Here is an 18,448-nt window from a genome sequence, read left to right as displayed (position 1 = left end):
GATTCAGTGCGTTCTAACTGCTGTTTTGCATCATCTTCATCATCCTTTACATGTCTGTAAATACAATACTTGTGTAGAAGTTCCAGATGCAAGTCTTTGTTTCTCACATTTTCCCTCTTTCTGTTTAATGATTGCCATTTCTCTGCCTGCTGTCTGTCTTTCACTCACTGATGTGAAGTCTGTTTCTCTCTACGACCACTTTGATGTATGGCAAGATGCATAATTATAACGAATAGCTTGTCAAAAAGAAGTGGGCTTTCAGTTAATTGCCCGTGTCGTAAGATTCCATGTGGGAAAAGATGTTGATGTGCAGAAGTCGAAAGAGTTTACTGTGTGATTGCATTGGCCCCAAAAAAAGTATTTACAAACATCAGCAGTGAAGTGAACAGTTGGAACTAACAGTGAAAATGAAAAACTCTGGTCAATGACTTGCAATCATAAATGACTATATAACTGTCATGAAAAGTGTGTATAGACACGTCCACACACACGCACCAGCTGCTACTCTCTCTCACTTTTTTTTGTCAACCTCAAAAGTGTGTGTGTGTGTGTGTGTGTGTGTGACGACCAGGCTGTGATTCCCCTGTATTCCCCCTCTTCACATGTCTGTCTCGCATGACCCAAATGTGAGGCAGGCACGTGTACATTTTCCCAGGACATGTATATGAGTGTGCATCATGGGAGGGCGCGTGCACGCTTGGAGCTCTGGTGCCCAGACATATGGATGGGGGTGGGGGCACTAAAAGCGAGGATGGACGAAGTTAAAAATCCCTCCTGGAAATTTCATACACACCAGGGGAGAGAGAGAGAGAGAGAGAGAGAGAGAAAGGAGAGAGAGAGAGAGAGAGAGAGAGAACAATATGCTCTGTTACAGTGATCTGCTGAAGTGATTCAAGCCAGGAGCTAAAAACAAAGTGGTAGACCTTTGAGGTCTGGTCATCAACGTGTTTGTCAGTGTCTGCCTCTCTAGTCATGTACAGCATAAGGACTCGACAGCTGGCTGATACAGTTCCCAGGCTGACTAATTAAAGTTGCAGAGGTGAAACAAGTGCATGCTGTGATTAGCACGCTAGCAGACACACTCACGTGTCAGTGTTGTCATAGGACACGTTAAAGTGTCTGCACCTTTATCGTCCCGGAGAGTTTAACCAAACACTGGACGAGTCATTTTGAACGAAGCACAGTGAGGAGCCTGCACGGACCCTATTCCCAGCCAGAGTCCATCAGATAACTTTCACTCTCCCCCACCTGCCCATCAGATGACTGATCTCTGACTTCCATTTTTAGTGTGTGTGTGTGTGTTTGTGTGTGTGTGTGTGTGTGTGTGTGTGTGTGTGTGTGTTGTCTTTGGCTGTGGCATTCAGAGCATGAACTCTGGCAGACCTTGTCACAGCAGAAAGGATTTGAATATCCCTGCACTCCAAACACGCACAGGACGGCTCTGCTTTCACACACACACACACACACACACACACACACACACACACACACACACACACACACATATACACACACACACAGGCATGCACACACACAACATATGCGGGCACACAACTACTCAAGAAAAACGTGGGCATGAGCCATAGACAGTGAGTGTGGGTGCATGTGTGTGTTCGGAGGTGAAAGCAGAGCCCCGCTGGTAGCCCCACACCCAGGGGAGAACCTGCTGAAAGGCTACAGGGTGGAGAGGAAGGGCAGGAAAGGAAACCCTTAAGTGGACCAGGTCTTTTCAAATGGTGCTCTGAAAAGGATGAAAACACTCATCCGTCACTGTTTTCTACTGGTGTTCAATTCATTCCTCCTGTCCTCCGTACTTGTTTTGACTTCCTATCGGGTTTTTGCCTCATTCCTCCTCACTCTCCTGCCGCCTGCACCAGCACTGCCCCTCGATTGTGAATAATTCAGACATTTCTGATGTATTATTCACACACACAGCTTTTGTCTACTTCTTTCCCCTTACTGTTAAAACACACTCCTCGGTCTTTCTCCTCTGTAAAATCCTCCCTCTGTGAGCCTCCGCTCCTGCTCCCAACATGTCAGGAATGAAAGATGATTTATTAGCAGGTGTGAATATTTTCCCCTTGGAATAAAAAAAGATTCAAAAATGTATTAAACATTGGAATTTGCTTAAACATAGAATAACCTACCTTTCATAGCGTTCTCTCTTAGTGAATATAAATAATTCAGGAGATGTAACTGTGCACAGGAGTTTCTGTTCTGTCTAGATTATGGCTATATGCAGGGCTGCACAGGTGAAGAGCATCTCCACTGAGGTTGAGGGTTACTTCTCCTGTCCACATATCATTGAGAAAGACACTAAACCCATTATTAACCTTACAACTCCCTGATGGGTAGGTACATTTAAAACAAATTAGATTTGGACAACGTCTTCTGAAAAATGAATGTAATGAAATACTTTGGATTTTGGATAAAATTTGGAACTCTCTATGTGGCAAATGTTGAGATTTGGCAAAAAGTTCAAATGATAATGTACCATTCGAGTGGCATGGTGGTTTAGTGGTTAAGGCTGCTGGTTTGATTCTGTGGTTGGCTGGGGTCTTTCTGTGTGGAGTTGCGTCTTACTCCCACAGTCACAAAGACAGCTGAGGTTAATTGAAGACGCTAAATCATCTGTAGGTGTGAATGTGAGTCTTTGTTACACTGGTGACGTGTGCCGTCAGCTGGGATTGGCTCCGGCTCCCTGTCACCCTAACATGATAAATGGTACAGATAATGGATGGATGGAGCATTTGATTAATTTCTTCTTTTAAGGGACAGAAAGAAATTCATCTATTGTTCTTTTTAAAAAATGTTTCAGAGCATTTTACACCATGAGTCACATGCACACATTCACACAGCACTTTGTGGAAGCAGTTAAGAGTTAAGTTATTAGTTTGATGTTTATTTTTTTGTCTTCCTCTCTTTCTTGTTACTTCCTCATCTCTCTCAGAAGGTGTGTCCTCGCTCACTGATCAAAAACCCCAGGATTTGTATATGGACACATGGAGCTTTTAAAAAGCTACTGGAAGAAACACCCCCCCACCTCCCCTTTTATATTCCCGCATGTCTTTAATACAACAGTAAATCTCTCCCTTCCTGTCTCCTCTGTGCACTTTTTCCTTCATCCCAATCTTTCCTACAGTTTTCCACTTCCTCCATCACTCTGCCTCTCCCTCTTCCAGGCTCGGGCAGAGATACAGGTCCATTTTTCAGAGGAGAAGAGCAGTGAGATCTGTTTTCAGTATTTTCTATTCTGTAGTCACGTTGCTATTCTATTCTGTGTTCTTCAAAGTCTTTGCTCCCTTATTAATCATTAGCAGACCCAAAAGGAACATCAATTCTCATCAAGGGGAGTTTATTAGGATCATTAAGTAAATAACTCTTAGTTACCACTTCCTCTAAAGTCTTTCCCTGCTTCTCTCCAGTTCCAACTCTCCTCCAGTGCTGATGGCCAGAGTCCCAGACTCGTCTCAGCTGATCGTCCCTAATCTGAGCCCATAGCTGTCTCCTGTCCTCTCCTGCTGCTGTCACCACTGCAATTAAGTCTGTCTAATTGGACAAGCTTCTGTCAGTGTGCATGAGCGCATGTGTGGATTCTCCCATGTTGTGGCCAGGATCCCTGGAGCCAGGTGGCCACGTGTTTGGCTCACAAGAGGCCATTTTTCTATCGATGTTAAACCACAGGCAATAAACGCAGCCATGTGATACACACAGAGCAAGGTTTGACACAACGCCAAAGACTTGGCAACAGACGCTTGGGAAGACATTAGATACCAGGAACGGGACATTTTGCATCAAGTTTGCAACTGGGATGCATTTTCTATGCAGATATGACCAGAGTGGTTTGAACCCCGCCCAAGATGTTAATCTGTGAAGAAGAGATAATGGCCCTGGATCTGAGATGTGTGGCCTGTAATTGCTGAGAACAGCAGCTAAACTGTAGTCGAGAATTCAATGGGTCTCTGATGAGTAGTGTTGACACGGGAGAGGTTTGAAGGAGCTGGGGTCAGAGAGCAAATTACTACAAACAAAACTAAGAGACAACTGAACAAAAAAGTCTTCTGGCTTCGGGATTAACCGAACAACATGTTAGGTGTGGTGTCACTGTGGTATGTGGGTTGACAGACAATTAAAAGGCTTAAATTACTAACAACTTGCAGAAGCTGCTCCTCTGCTATGATTTCACTAGAAGCTGCAACAGAGCATCAACATTTTGGCGACAAACAGCGGCAGCAAAGCCAGAAGGAGGATCACTCACATGTTCCCACATACGCTCCTCATTCCTTCTCTTCACCATCCCCTCTCCATTCTCTCCACATCACCTTCTCTCTGCTAAGTGGCTGGTGATGTTTACCTCTCCGATTCACGGTGTCTGGCCGGTAAACAGACGTTGGCCTCTCTCCTGAGCCTGGACTGGCTCCACATATCTGCTCTGGGCCTTCTCCATATCCACATTACCACTGAACCACAGCTGGCTAATGAAAGTCAGGCAGACTGCCCACATGAGGGCCAGGCAGCACACAGGCTACTGGAGTGTCCTGAGAGGAGGAGAGGACTTAACTGCTGTGGACGTGCCAGTGACTCTGGAGATGGTTGTATAAATATTTGAGGCTGGATGGGATACAGGAACATCAGAGCATGATTCAGTCAGTGTTCTGGCCGATCCAATCAATGCAAACATACTGTATTTATGCAGAAAAAACATTAGTGTTACATTAGTATTCACTTATGTCTTAGTCCAATTTTTCAAGCTCAGTCCTGCTCCTCAGGTGACATTGAACCGCTGTTCTTTTAACCTGCTTAGCCCACAGCAGATATTATATTCCTTTCACAACTCTGTATGCATGTGTATGGCGTGTGTGTGCACACACTCACGCACACGCGCGCGCGCGCACACACACACACACACACCCTCTGTTTTACCAGGTGGGGTGTCAGAACTTGACAGCGGTATCCACCTCCCTGTTCAGATTCAGGGTGTCTTGTTCGTGTAGTTTCTTGAGGGAAGGCGTCCGGTCCAAAGTAAACATTCTGATCTGAGAACTCACTTAGCCACATGCAGCTGGCGCTACAGTAAAAGACGGCGCTCGCCATGTGTTGAGTTATACTCAGGGATGCAGAGCGAGGATCTGCCTTGTGGCTAATCATATTCTTCTCTCACAACTTCCAGTCTGCATCCCTTCCTGCACCCCCCAGCACCAGGGGCTGCCAGGATTCATGGGTAGACTAACAAAGACCCACAAAAAGACGGAAGCACGTGTGGTGATCTGGTCGCTCTTAATGGTCAGAGAGGGGAAAAGAGTTACTGAAGATCGGTCCTGGTTTTCACCCCCCTATATCAAACCTGTGCTTTACTCTTGCCTTTATAGAAGTAACTTTATAAGGCTTATATTCGTTCGCCTAAATGGTTATAAGGATTTTATTCTATCAACAAAGTATGTAAATTATGAAAGGAAAAACATACATTCTGCATCCGGAAATTACAGAGTTAAAACCACGAGGAATTAACAAACTTTTTTCAATGCTTTCACAGGTTTTGCAGCTATACTTGAGTTTGGCCTGGTAGGAGAGATAGCTCAATGTGGCTAATGTTAGCAAACTTTAGATAGAAACTGCTCTTTAAGATAATGTAAGAAAGGAAAGATCCTCACTGAGCTGCTGTGTCATATATATTTCTGTCAGAGTTGAGGTGTGCAGGTGGACCCAAATATGCAGAAGCAAAGTTCAGGGGCAAAAAGTGTCCTTTAATTAAACAGAGTTACTTACAAAACAAACAAAGTCAAAAAATACTAACAGAAATAACACTGGAAACTAGAGAAGAGAGCAAAAAAGCTAAACATGAACATTAGAAACACTGGGAACATGACATCGAACGGACTGACAAAGACAGAGGGAAGCACAGACACTTATAATCACAAGGAGGTGGGGTTGATTGAACACAGGTGAAACACATGAGGAACAAGTGGGTGGGAAAAAGGTGAAGGCAGGAACTAAAGTTACAGACACACAAGGAGAAAAGTGTTAAAATAAAACAGGAAACAACTCAGAATGAACACAAATCCAGCACAAGGAAAACACAGGTAAAAGTAAAATTTATGTTAAGTCATGACAATTTGTGTGATCTGTTCTGTGAGAATCTCAGATAAGTACTAGTGTTGTGTAGTTTTCATGACTGTTTGTGGAGTTTTCTTTTCTACATATTCAAAAACAGGGAAAAAGAAACCTCTCACATCCACTGACAATAACAAACATTTAATAATAAACTTTGGAGAGTCATCTGCTAATGTTTGCTTCTATAAAACAGATTTTTTTTGTCCTGTATTATGAATGAATGACAGACACTTTCACACAGCTGTTGGCAATATTACACTTGGGGAATTTGGGAGTATTGTTCAAAGTATTAGTGAATGGTCATTTCATTCAGGTCTCTCTCAATAAAGGTTTTATTTTAAGGTTTTTTGTGCTTGACTTTATCTTTGTGTACATGTATTTGTTTATCTCACTGTTGCCTTTTATTTGAAAGAGATCGTTTTCACCCTCCTTTTCTTTTTTGGCAACGCTGTCACTCTCATAAAAGCAATGCAATGACGGGCAAATGCGTGGCGGTCACACCCAGCCAATTTGGAGTCCAGCTTTTCACACAATCATTTCACACGCCCGAGAGAGACCTCAGTCTGCAGCGAGGACATGGGAGCGTATCATAAATGTGCTTGTTTGGGTTTTAATGCTAAGTGGAAAAGATCCTGACTTTTGTAAGTCAAGCGGGTTGGTGGCTGGGACATGAGTGGTGTGACGCCATATATAAAATGTATACAAACCACACAAAGCAGTGGAACCTCCTTTTCCCTTTGGGATGTACTACTGACGCCAACATGCTTAAGGGGGATTGGGGGGCTAATCTAACAGAATTCCTGACTGGTCCACTTGGGAATAGCTTAAGTTGTAGCCAGTTTCAGCAGGAGAGCCTTAACTTCGATATCTGGGGTCACCAATGCACAAATTCTTACCTTAATAACGAATAGGCTGAGAAAACTCAATGCAGGCTCTAGATCAGCACATCAGGTTTTCCTAATCCAAACCACACAAATGTACTTACTTGTGCAGCCATGCACTCGCTCTCTTGTTCCCACACCACACACATATACACGCACTCCCACATGTGTTTGACTGGCACATGTTCTGTGATTGCAGTGGCAGATATCCTTCATATCCTGTCTGCTTTTTTTTTTTAGCCTTTGAGATTAGAGGGTTAAATCCATCACCATCACTGGGAGGCTGATGATTTTCCTTTTTTTCCCATTAAATAAAAACATCTCGAAAGCTCTTCAAAACCTCCAGGGACAGGATTGACGCTTCAAGTTAAACACTCATCTTCTGTCACAAACATCTTGTCGGAGATGATGAGAACTAGGAGCCAAGGAACATAGGCGTAAATTGAGAATATTAATTACTTATTCATGCACACAAATTAGCCAGAATTTACTCTTGATACCTGCCAGGCTTTGTACTTAAACCTGATGATCGCTGAGGAGGAGAAACAGTGAATTGGAATTAACTGAGAAGGAAGTTCATTAGTACGGCATGCCTCTCGTGAAAAGCTTGAGATTCCACGTAATAGGCATGAAGGTATTTTGTATGATTAATGGATTTGGTAGATAGGGGGGCTTTGGGTCATGGGATCTGGGTTGGGGTCAAGGACAAGGTCACAGGGATCATGGAAAGCTTGTTGAGGGGCTGCTCTGTTTTGATGGACTGTTGGTGATGCAGAAAGCACAACTTCTGATATAAAGGCCAACATGTGGCAAACAGGCAAATATTTCTGGCTTTTATACTGATATGAAGGAAACTGTGTCCTCTGGGAAAAAAGGCAGTGTATCTGTACTTTACTTAGAAATCCCATTAAAACAAACCCATGATCTGACATTAAACATCCCCACTTGAACTACATCCACTTCTGATTTGGGATGTTCTGGCTGAGATGGTCTGTCCAAGCTGTGTGTCAGGAGTGACCTGATCAGAACACCCTGTAAAGGGGAACAAACATATTTTCCATTTTAATACATCATTTATTTTTTTTAATGTATTTTATACATATGACCCACTACTTGTTGAACTTTAACACACTGGCCAGGCTTCCCAAAGTGTGACTCCTTATACAGAAGGTATAGGCGCACAATTAGGGTGAATTGGGAACAATTATGCTGCAACCCCCCCCCCCTTCTCTGGATCCATTTCAAACCCACTCATTAGTCGTTCCCTCCAGCATCACACCCTATCCAAGCTTGGTCCTCTTGCAGTCTGGAGAAAAATTCCTGTCTTTATTAAAATGTGAGATTTGTTTGGCAAGCACTATGTCGTATGAAGGATTACACAGCCAGACAGAGGAGTCTGTTTAAACCTCCCTGGGCCTATACATTTAAACCAACATGTTCCCGCTCCTATACTTAAACTGTGCACTCATAATTGATTTATTGACACTGATCCACCTATCGACCGTGATTACATTCCAAACTGAAGACATTTTGCAGCATGTAAAACCAACACACACACTGAAAGTATGAACATATGAGGACCAAGGACTTTTCAAGGGTATGGTGAAGTGCACATACAATAGGGAATGTAGGGGCACTGACAGCAGCTGTTGTGTGTTTATTAAGTGTTCTATGCATTATAATGGAATTTACAGCCTTTAGCTGGGTCATAAAAAGCAGGAGGTCCATGACAGATACAAGGGCAAGGGTGACAATTTAGGTGATTTATACAATTCCACATCTACCAAGAAGACTCAAACCCCAACCAGAGACTGTGCAAATTGTTTCACACTGTAAAGCTATTATTAGTTGTACAGTAGTTGCCCTTTGTGGCCTCACAAGCTGTTCTACAAACTTCAAAGCAGCCATGAGATATTGGGTATAGGTGGATTTAGTTTCTGGCCATCATCACCAAAACACTGATCATATGTGTCCTACTGGGGCAAAGTCCCAGAGCTGCCACCATGGCCACCATCAGTCAGATGATAGCTGCTCACCAGTGTCATTATTTTTATATGCCTAAATCAATACAACAAACATAAAGTCGATAATCCATCATAAATCAGCTGGCACATAACCTCAGTTTAGCTCAGCTCTCTACATGTGTCTTCTCTCTCTCTCTCTCTGCCTCCTTTTAACCAGTGAGAGTGATTAGCCAACTAGTCTCTGCAGCACAGCTCTGAAGAGCCACCTCCACACTATCAGGCCATTCCATGATTTAATATACCAAACTGTAATAACATCATTACAAATGAGAAGTAAAATATACTGGATGAGACCAAGTTCAAGTGATTTTTTTCTCAAAGTACAACTTCTCTACACAAAATAATATATCTGAAACGAGCCAAAACTTAAGTGCACGTGTGCATGCATGTGGCATAGGTGCGCTCTGGTACTTGTATTCAAAAACTACCCCTCTGTGAGGATGTGCGTGTGAGTGAGGGAAAAAGAAGACAAACTGTGTGTTAGTGATTCAGGAATGTGTCAGTGCACAGTTGGTACCTGGAGCTCCACTCTGATCTTCAATTGCTACAATTGACCCTGAGAGCTTCTCATTTGTCCAAGTCAACCAATCAATTCATCCTCAAGTTTTCCTGCCCCGAGGAAACACTCTACTACACTGGTACTGAACACTGGCAATGGACTAAAATCATGAGCTGCAGAATTATCCAATAGGGCTGTAATTCTTTGGCATACTCTTGTGATTAACTGGTTTTGAATGCACACACACATACACACACATCCTTTAACGGTAATCTAAACCGAACCTAAACATGTCTTCGCCTCGAAATTTAATGATTTACATTAGGGGAGCTTCCTTTTAGCCCCCATCAGGAAGACAAGTCCCCATAAGGCGATTAAGGTCCCCACACTATGAGTAATACCTGGACCCCACACACATACTCACACACTGCACCATGTGATTGGACCTCCAGCTTTCACAGCTCCCTGTGCCTCTCCTCTGTTCTGAGCTTGTGCCAGAGGCTGTGAAATGAGATTATTATGTGTGAAATGAGGAGCCCCCTCACTTTTTCATGTGATCCAGGCAGCGGACAAATCAGGGTTAAAGACAGACAGACAGCACTGAGAGATAGCTGCAGGCTAAAGCCTAGTTTATGCTTCTGCGTCACGTTGACGCCGTACCTACGCCGTAGCTACGCCGTCGACGCAGACCCCTACGCCGTAGCCTGACGTGCGCCTCCCAAAAATCCTAACTACGCGTCGCGTCGACGGGGACCGTAAGCGCTGTGATTGGTCCGCTCAGAACGTAAGTTCCGGCAGTTGCTTTTCCGGTCTTTCTTCCTCGTCGTAAAAACCACCTCCGCAAACGTTTTCTTTGTAGCTTGCGCTTCAACATTTGCAATATAAGCATTTGTTCTTCAATATTGATGAGCTCCAACAACAAATACAGCTGCTCCACCTCGGTCGCCATTGTTTACTGTTGTTTACTTTACGGAAGAAAAAGCGAGGATTCGGCTATAACCACACAAACACACAGCTACACCCCCTAGCGCCATGGCGGTGAATTGCAGAGCAACACGTTCCCTCGACGCAGAACTTCGAATGCTCAACGACTGCGTCACGTCGACGGCGTAGGTACGGCGTCGACGTGACGCAGAAGCATAAACTAGGCTTAATGCTACATAATGAAGGGCTGTGGGGGTGGGGGCTATCTTCCACATCACTGCATACAACTTTCTTTGTAATCAAGAAAAGTTTATCCAGTCAGAGGTGGGGATGATGGAGGCCGAACTATCTCCTCCAGCATGAGGTCCTTTCATAAATGATCACAGGTTGAGCAAACATCCATCTGGGCGTGGATTGCAGTCCTCACCTCCTAACCTGCACCTCCTCTTGCTCGCAGCCCTCAGGAGCGTCTGCCTGACTCTGCTGCGATGACATTCCCTGCATACCTGTGCTCTCAACTGACAGGGGCACATGCACAGGTCACAGGGCCACAACGGGGAGCGGATGTATGCGTATTAACTCAGGTCTCCAATGACAAGCCCATTTTCCCATTATTTCAGATTAATCTTTCCCAGGCTATAGGGATACAGAGAATGTGGGTCAAGCGGCTGAGTGAAGTGAGGGTGACGGGGTGAGGCAGGGATTGGGGTGAAGGTGCGAGAGGTTTCAACCCTGGTCGACTGTGACCTCTGACCTCCTGATGTGAACCTGAGGTGAGCACAGCAGAGGCCGACCTCCTCTGATGGAGTAATTAGCGTGAACAATAACGCACAATTGGTTACAGTTGGATTAGCTTGAACCCATCTAATAAGGCATGCAATGCACCAAGTTGCTCAGTGAAGGGCTCAAGTTGGGAAATGATACACACTCTTTGATGTCTTAATGAAAGACATCTCTCTGGTTGCAGCTCACTGGCTGCTTGATCACCATACGTGCTCCAGATAATAACAGAGGTATGAAGCAACGATAAATGACATGATACGTACTAAATTACTTTCACAATATACTCACATCACCCGCTCCTGATTTCCTTCCATACTTATTCATGTCATTCCTTGTTTTCTTGTAGCAGAATCTTCAAAAATGCCTTCTCTGACTTCTCTTGAGCACTGAACTCTGAGTTTACATAAGCTTCTCCATCTGTAAGTCCTTTGTTTTTAATTTCAGTGAGGTTGATCCCTCCTTTAGATGATGCAACACAGCCCATGGTACCCATTGTAGGCCTACAAAGCATTTCATTGTGATGCTCTTTTTGGATTTTTTTTTTTAAAGTGTTAACATCAAGAGTCCCATTGGGAAAACACATTATTCCACAGATTGTGGTGAAATGTAATCCATTGGACCCCCACCTGATTAGGTTTGATTGTGAGTCTCATTTTATTTGGAGAGTATTAATCCTCATATTAAACTTCCAAAGAGTGGAATTTACTTACAGAGTAGCAGCTAATACAGTTTACGAATCAAGTCCATTTACCTAATTTTAGTAAAATACCTGGAGCACAATGTAGTAATTGCTCCAACAAACCAAATGGACAATGATCTAATCCCCAAATGTTTCTATTCAAATGGGATTCATCTGCAACAATCAGCTTTTCAGGGTTACTCCCAAGAATGTGTTGAGGTTAAATAAGGTAAAATAGATTCAAAGTTGGAAAAATTCATTCAAGTCCATATGAAAAGTGAAAATCAAAAGACTAGTTCTAAACTAATATATTACGACAAAATGATCAAATGCAATCAAATACTCTTGGTGCTGATAGTTGATTTTGATGTTTGTTTGTTTCACCAAACACTGGCTAAAGCTCTGCAAATGTGCAGCCAAATAATATGGTTTTGTCCCTGGTGGCTTACTGCAGTATGGGTCATAAAACTGCCTCCTCCATGTTAGCAGATGGGACATATAAAAAAGTCACATTAAATATTTTATTTCTGTAAAATAGGTTGTGTCATTTTAAGTAGTTCTGATCATACTGCTGTATGTTCAAGTGTTCATTTGATAAGTTTTGTTTTCATTTTTTATGCTACAAATTCGGAGTGAAATATGATGATTGACAGTAGAGACTGAAGTGCAATTGGTCATATGAATGTACCAACTGGACCTCAGTGCCACGGCTCCAATCCATGATCAATACTCTGCAGACTTGGGAACCAAACCACGTCAAAGGATCAAGAAGACAGATTTTTATATTCAGTCCATCACGTTGTCAAGTCAAGTCAGAGTCATGTGGTTCAGGGTCCACACCTCTGCCATATATATGATTCACAACACCATCTCATACTTTATTCTGTCCTCTGATGCGCCGTCAAAACAAGGTTGGCTATTTAATAAGTGAAAGTGTAACTGTTCACTCTTTGGTTATTGATTTTAAGTTTTAAGTTTGGGTTAAAAACAGATCTGATTTAAGCTGTCAAAAGCAAAGTCGACATGGTTTTATTCAGTCTTTGCTTAAATATCTCGACTGGTATTTTTCACATTTTTCATTCTCATCACAACTAACTCCCTGTTGGCTTGGGGAGGGTGTGTCTTCTCTAATAGTGACGCCACCTGCTTCTTTTCACCGCTTCAGCAGGAGGGCGTATAGCATGCAAGGACATCAGTGATATTCCCCCCAAACCCCTAATCCCATCCCCACAGGCGCCCTGCTAGTACAGTTAACAATTGCGTTCGATTAGACCCAAAACAAAAGCAGTTACTAACCTCAACTGAACCCGGGTCTCTGCAGTGGTCGGCAAGTGTGTGTTTCCCAGCACCCACCAGGCGCCCCGGATATTTATGCAATTTAACAGAGGAGGGGTCCAGACTGCAGGCAAACAGAATAATATCTAACTACTCTCCACAAGACCACTGGATCCTCTTTTGGAAATTCTTTAACAATAAACTGTACCATATTTTATTTACACTGTCATACATATAATTTACTGCTCACACACACCACCAATAATTCTTTTGTGACCAGGACACAAATGATGAGATGACTGTTCACTCAGTGACAGTGACTTCCACAAAGGCCCCAGTAGCAATTTGTTGTGTTTACTGCCTGGAGTGCTGATTGTTTCCAGGATTATTAACAGAACCGAGTGTCTCTGTCTTCAGCTCCTGACCAGCATCCAACAAACTGAAGCTGTCTTCCCTTCTTCTCTCTGCAGTCCCCCTCTGCGGGCAAAAAGATTGCCTGAACGGAATGCACTTGATTCATTTCGAATGTTTTCTATTTCCATCTTTCACTGATTTTCCTCACAGCATCATATTAGTATGTAAAGCAGAAATGCCTCAGAACCAGACCGTTATGAGCTGTCTTGAATAGATTTCGTGTGATTAACAGTTTGCAAAAATAATGCTCAGCAAATTAAAGTAGACATTCAAAAGAAAAGAAAGAATCCCTGTTGAATGTGCAGAGATTTAATCTGTTGCAGTGGGGGAATGTGAAGAGGGGAATCATGCCAGCTTTGTCCAAGCATGCTGTTTCCTGGGGAAATGACCAGCCCTCCTGGCTCTCTGTCTGTGTGGATCAGGACCATATCACCATTAACACATGCTGCCTTCTTTCTACCTCAGGTTTACATTTACCGTCCTGTTCATTAACATACAGGTTAAAAAGTGAATGAAAAACAGGATTGAGAGCGATTATTACTGAGTCCTATATGAATGATAAAGCAGGACAGAGATCTTTCTGATAATGAGAAAAGTGTAGCCACTTATCTTGATTAGTTTGCCCCCAGTGGAAAATAGCACACAATAATTTAATGTAAAATTACAACAAGGTCAGGTCACGACGCAGAGGAAAGTCAAAGTTGAAAAGTCTCAGCTCACATTGGAATCAACCAACCAAGAATTTATAGTATAGACCCCCAGTGCTATTTAACTAGAACAGGGGTGTCAGGGGAGGACTGGCCTCCATTACCCCTGATTGGAGAGGCTGAAATTATTTCCATTCCTCCATCAACTATGTTCAGTATTAGAAGACCCATTTATTTGTAATTACACTGCCTGGCTCTGAAATATACTTTACCCTCTGCTATTATTTTATTTTAATGCTGAACGGGCTTCGGTTGAATTAGAGAACTTTGCTGGGTTATACAATGCCGTCAGTACAGTCAGCATGAAAGTAGATGTACATTTGGCAGCGTAAATGGAAACTTATCCAGCATCACTGTTGTTTACCATGCTCGACTTTCACCAGTTTGTTTCTTTACAAAGGATTTCATATGCACATTTAAAACTATCCTATAAATCAGGTTTATCAAAGCAGAATTATATTAATGAGAGAGCTGTCATGGTTTTACTATGGGAAAGAAAGTCATTATTTTCATTTGAATGTGTTTTGGGTGATGAAACAGACACAAAGTGACTTGTAAAGTTGGACTGAAATGCTGTCTAGACTGGAAGAAGAATCTGTGACAGCGCCTCTGCCACTCTTCATTTGATGCTGTGGGTGTGTCATATGATAGAATATCCTAACTAAATCCAAACATCACTTTTTTGTGTTGGTATCTGAAATCTCGGAGGGAAGAGGCAAAAAAAGTGATCCGACAAATGGCACTCGAGTTATACCTCCACAAACATTCCCCTTAAATTAAATCAAGCTGCACAAAATTGCATACAGTAGATATCATTCCCCTTTAATATATCTGATTTTCTTTCATCAAGATCCATGAATTATTCCCTGGGAAATTCGTGAAAATGCCAAAAGACGCCATATCTTGCAATGTTAAAGGGAAAAGATGCTAATTCTGCCCCTTTGTTCAAATGTGCACCGAAACTGAATGACCTTTTTCGGCCCATGTCCCATCATCCCACCTAGTTTCATGAAAATCCATTTAGTTGTTTTTGCATAAAGTTGTTCATAAACAAATAAACGGACAGGGTGAAAACATAACCTCCATGTGTGTGGTAATAATCTGGGTTAGGGTTATTAGGCACAAGTCTCTTTTTGATGTCTGTTTTTAAGCAAATCACTACAGAGTTACAATCGATATTCATTAACCTTCAGTCCCTTCTTCAGGAATCCCACAATGCCTTGTGATTAACTAGCGGTCCATAGAAAATGAACAAGAGCAATTGAGTATTTCCCCATTTTGCAGCATTTGAGTGACAACTGAGAGCTCCATTTATTATCAGTGGAGTTTAATGAGGTGTAGTCAGGTAGATTTGCATTTTCCTCAGAAAGTGAACGCTCCACTTCCTGCAACAAATTACCTTTCATAAGTTAGTTTTAACAATTCTGTGTCATTTTCTCTGATTCTACACACTCGATGTTTAGTTTCATTTTCATTATAAAAAAGAGCTAGTCCATCCAGCATTTACCGTTTCTTACATGGCTTCGTGGTAACAGAACCTGGTCATCAACTGTATACTGTCAAATCTCACAACTCACCCCACAATGTTACTTATTGATCAATAAGTAATCTATAGAGTCATGGAGTAACAAAGGCAGTACCTCAGTCGGTGCTTAACAAAAGGTAACAAATCATAAAAGATAACAAACTATTTTTATTGTTTTCCCACACAGATACTACAACAGGCTATAGGCTCAATGATTTATGCGTTCCAGAACTCCATCTAAAGCTCCTGTACATCTCATAGTTTGGAAAAATGCTCTGGAGCTTTCATTTTTATGAGCACAACCATATAAGTTATTGTCGTGTGTCATCAAGTTCAAGCTCACAGAGGCACTTGCTCTGAAACTGGGAGTAATTTGTTGTTTTCGTCCCAGAGGTCTCGCTTATTAAGGATGAATTTCAACAATGCAACAAAACAGTCCCACTATTGTTTGTGCCACAGCATGTTAATGATTTATGTCTATTACTTCATCTGCACAATACAATAATATAGTTATTTCAAGGTTATTTTAAAAAGATCCAAACCTGCGCAACACTGCACAAGCGGCACACACATACGCATTAATACAGTATGTTAACAATTTGAACACGCACACATCCCTTCAGCTGTTGATTTGTGGTTCCTCCATATGGCAGTCATAGAGAGAGAGAGAGAGAGAGAGAGAGAGAGAGAGAGAGAGAGAGAGAGAGGGATGGTGCAGAACTGTGATCATGTGTTTGGCTGGTAGCCTGTGTTAGGAGGGGTTGCATGGTTCTGTGGAAGTGACCAAAGAGATTTTCAGTGATTTTCGTTTCCAATTTGTTTTTTTTTCATGTGGCTCCAGGGGTTATGTAACAGCCTGGCCAGCGGCTGCTGTTACATCAGCAGCAACAGGACAGCAATGTCCTTGGAGTTGCAAGCACAGCTGAAGTCACTCTGAACAGCATATGTGAGGGAGTTATGGAGGCCTAATGGCGCTCAACTTGTTTCTAGGACCATTTGGACCCATCTTTGATAGGTGGGATAAGTTTCAATGGGCTCCAACTTCATCAGATAGGCCCAAGGTTCCAAAGTCTAAAATGATGGGCTGGCTAGATGGCGTCTGGCTGATGATGAACTGGATGCAACCTACTGGTGGAAAGATTTCTGGAAATCCTTTGTATGGATCATGAGTCAGGTTAATAAATAATATGGGAAATAACAGGAAGCCAGGAGAGCATCTGGCTTTTGTTTGACCAGCAGGCCACAGAGCCTGTGTTTATCTGCTCAGTTTACCTCTCCATTGCCCTCATAAACAGTCAGCTGTGTCAATAGTTGTTTGGCTATCACTGGCAATGTGTCACTCAGACCAAGGTGAGGCTGGATTTTAATGTCTGGAGTAAAATACATTGCATCTTAAGTGAAAGGAAGTTAAACTACAAATGTACAATTGTTGTACATTGTTCAGTTTGGGATGGCAGATTCAAATTTGCTTACATTAAGATAGATGCATTTAAACATTGATTTAATGATTGAACCCTTCATTCAAACTTTCAAGCATTTCAAGAAATTCCTGATTCTAATTTGGATTTTTACAGTAATAGTGGTCATCTTTTGCCACGGATGACTTATTTAAACAATGCAAATACATAAATATGATGTGATATGTCTTCCTGTGACTCTATTAGGTTACACATGTGTCTGTGTATTTGTTTTCTCCTTTAAACGGCAGAATTTGTGTCTCTGATGTCATTTCCTGGACAGAGCCCCATTGTGAAATACAAGCTGCTAGAGTAAGGCTCTATGTCAACATTGCCTGAACACCCTTTAAAGAATGTAGTTCTACGATTGATCCTCTCATTACACCGAGCTCGGCCATTTCTGTCATATTAACCGATGATGAACTGCGGCTAAACCAAGCAAAAGAGGCCCCAGTGACTGTTAATTGTTCCTCATATATCTGAGTCCATGTCACAGTTGTTCTGTGATACAGCAAAACAATGAAACACACACTTGCATTGATGCAGAGGCTAACCAGATGTATGGCCAGCATTTTTCATGTAACCTTGCCAATATGCTCAAACCCTTCGCTCTGACACAGGATTTACAGTGTGTGTGTGTGTGTGTGCACTCTGCAAGACCTCCATTATGCTACTCTAGTGACTATGACTCCACAGCCTCTCCATCCACTCTCATGTACACATGGAGGCTCCCTTCATCTTGCACATGCCGAAGCTGTTCCCAATCACACCGAGATCTTGGGAATACCTACTCTGATAATTAGAAATTCCCCTTGACAAGAGGCAGCGCAGAGGTAGAAATACTGGATCGTTACTTGGTCATTTCGGTGACCCTGGTGTGATGGATCAGCTTAACCTCTGACTTCAAATGAAACAGGCAGAGGGCTGTGTTGACCCAGATGGTCACTGTTACAACATAGGAACTACAGGAGCTGCAGAGAAGAACACGACAGAGGAGTGGCACTCAATTGTCCATCAGTAGATTTGTTACAAAAGAAGATGGAGAAAAGACAAAACTAAACTGGGAAAGACAGAAAGAGAAAATTTGCAAAATGCAATTGCAGGACCAAAGGAAAGATGTTACAGAAATATGATGTAGCATCGAAGGTGAATGCGGAAACAAAGGATAA

The sequence above is a fragment of the Paralichthys olivaceus genome, chromosome 6, assembly GCF_024713975.1.
Source record: "Paralichthys olivaceus isolate ysfri-2021 chromosome 6, ASM2471397v2, whole genome shotgun sequence".
Classification (NCBI taxonomy): Eukaryota; Metazoa; Chordata; class Actinopteri; order Pleuronectiformes; family Paralichthyidae; genus Paralichthys; species Paralichthys olivaceus.
This window is presented reverse-complemented; position numbering follows the sequence as displayed.